The sequence below is a fragment of the Osmia lignaria genome, unplaced genomic scaffold (genome assembly GCF_051020975.1).
Source record: "Osmia lignaria lignaria isolate PbOS001 unplaced genomic scaffold, iyOsmLign1 scaffold0071, whole genome shotgun sequence".
Lineage (NCBI taxonomy): Eukaryota > Metazoa > Arthropoda > Insecta > Hymenoptera > Megachilidae > Osmia > Osmia lignaria.
This window is the reverse complement of record NW_027478212.1, coordinates 45,001-47,500: the sequence shown is the minus strand read 5'-3', so window position 1 is coordinate 47,500 and position 2,500 is coordinate 45,001. Positions and strand designations below refer to the sequence as shown.

Genomic DNA, 2,500 nt, shown 5'->3' with positions numbered 1-2,500 from the left:
AGCGGCGGTGTACCGCGGGATTCAGTGCTGGGCTCATTCCTGTTCGCTCGCCGCTACTAAGGAAATCCTAGTTAGTTTCTTTTCCTCCGCTTAATAATATGCTTAAATTCAGCGGGTAATCTCGCCTACTCTGAGGTCGTCAATTTCTTTGGTTTCATCGAAAGGTGAATAATGATGCTCGATGCAAAAAAAAAAAAAATAAACGAAAAGAAGCAAAAAAGCAAACACGTAGAGAAACTGTGCGTGAATCAACCTTTCGCATATTCAATTTTTCCTCCTCTCTCGTTTCAAAATGTTTGTATTTATCGTTCGATGAAACGAGCACAAGAGGGAAAAAAAAAGTTGAGACACGACGTTCCCATAATTTTCGTGTTATTTCCTTTTTGCTTCAAACATTTTGCGGACTGCAGCTTCGTCGTATTGCTTTTATCAATTTTTAACAATTTCAAAGCGAAGACAACTCGCAAGACGATCCATTTCGTCTCGGTTCAATTTTAACGTCCGTCCGTATTATTTTTTGTTCCACAAGAGATTTCGAATAGGTTTCTTTATTTATCATCCCTTCTTTTCGAGCGCCACGGAAGCAAGAGGAAAAGCAAGAGCGAGAGAACATTTCGCGTATACTTCATTTAACAATTTTAACCAACACGCGATGTACTCCACACACCTCTTAGATTTAACAACTGCTTTTCTCTTCTTCTCCCCTTAGCGCAAGGGTAAACCCCATTTGTCTCTTCTTTGGAACGCAACAAAACTTTCGAGGACTGGACGACCGAGCGATGGTCGCGCGGTCTTCGCTTATCTTTAACAAACGAAGTAGTCCGTATGTATTCTAAATGTTGAAGCCTCCTAGAGCTTTAAGCCATGCGAGACATTGAAATGCTGTTTTAACGGGAGCATGCATAATTGCTGCAAACATACTTTTATCACAAGTTCTAGCCACGCCACGGAGGCTTCGAAGTTCCTTCACCATTCGCTTTCCTCTCTTTTGTTACACAGTTTCAGACTACGATCAGGGGTACCGAAACGCTGTATTGATTGTAAACAACCATTTTTATCTTGGAGCGGAGCGTTCCTTTACTCGTTAGATTTGTCTTGTCGCGTGTGTATTCGCTTTTTCGACGCTTTTTTAACCATTTAACTTGTTTAGCGAAGCTAAACGCACAGACAGACAAAAAAAAAGGAACAGCATCGCGCGTCAAACAGCGACGACCCATCTGAAGCGATCTTTCATTTATACACCGTTTGTAAACAGAGAGATGTATAAAGCGCGGGGAATCATTCGAAACCCTGGGGCTATTCGAGCTTGCATTTCAGCAAATTATCATCTCAAACATTTCACTCGTTTGCTTTTTCTAAATTTATAGGAGAGCTTCTTTCGTTTATTTTTGACACACCTTTCGTAAATATCGTTTCTGGCAACGTCGGGAGCGTGGATTTCTACAAGTGAACAATCGCGCCGATCCGATAACTTTCAGCAGGATGGAGAATCTTTATAGATTATCTTCCGAGAACTCGGTGCTTTCACGGGCGGTCGTTTATAAATTTTAACGAACGACTCGCGCGCCGTGACGCACTTGCGCTAGTTCGAAGAGATATTTCGAAATTTGTTTCTCTCCTTTAACGGCCTGCATTTAGTGTATCGGTTGCGATTTTCGTCACATCGTTTCCACGACAAACGCCGACGAACTGCCCAACTATCGCTCGTACGTTGCGACTCTTTCTTTGTTTATCGTTCATTCATTCTTTCAATTTCGTTCGATAATCCCGCTCCGAAACGTTCTACTTTCGTTGAACGACGGCGAGATGTTTAGAAAGAAATGAATTACTCTTTTTTCGAGAAGCAAACGCAAGCAGTCTTTTGTTAAGAAAACGACCCTCAGCCAGGCGTGGTCCAGGAATTGTATCCGTGGACCGCAATGTGCGTTCGAAATGTCGATGTTCATGTGTCCTGCAGTTCACACGTTGACGCGCAATTAGCTGCGTTCTTCATCGACCCACGAGCCAAGTGATCCACCGTTCAGGGTAATCGTAAAATTTTGTATTTCAAACTCTTTAGATCTTTAGAGTGTTATTTTCATTATTAACACGCATCACATTCGATACCCACATCACTCTCCCACCCGGCGCGTGCGGGAGAGCGAATTCGGGCGTCGCCAACGTATTTGTTTGTTTGTTCGATCGTTGACGACACGATCGCGTCCAAGGACGGAAACCGTCGGAGAAACGCCCAGTGGCACGCTCCTCTCGACGGTCGGGCGTAAAGTACATTTAAAAACCTTGAAAAGTACGAACGCACACAAGGAATGCGAGCGCGCGTCCTGTCGCTGAATCGTGGGTTGCGAGATTCGAACAGACACACGGCCGGCGACGATCGGTCTAACTAATGGACACATAGTTTTTCAAAGACTCGCTATCGTCGCTTCTCAGCCGGTCCGTAAACAACACACATCGATCAGGCGGACGCACGAATCTTACCACGGTGCGTGTTTCGTAGATT

The 2,500-nt window shown here is 44.1% G+C and overlaps 2 non-coding genes across 2 annotated transcripts in view; both read right to left on the bottom strand.

The window, feature by feature from the left end:
• Positions 1–139, bottom strand: part of LOC143307711 (large subunit ribosomal RNA) — a 4,046-nt gene extending 3,907 nt beyond the window's left edge. Inside the window, exon 1 of the ribosomal RNA XR_013064800.1 lies at positions 1–139. This exon is cut by the window's left edge and continues 3,907 nt beyond it. This is a non-coding gene — a ribosomal RNA (large subunit ribosomal RNA).
• Positions 140–1,873: 1,734 nt separating this feature from the next.
• Positions 1,874–2,028, bottom strand: LOC143307713 (5.8S ribosomal RNA). Its single transcript, XR_013064801.1, has one exon. It is a non-coding gene; the product is annotated as a 5.8S ribosomal RNA (ribosomal RNA).
• Between the last annotated feature and the right edge of the window lie 472 nt (positions 2,029–2,500).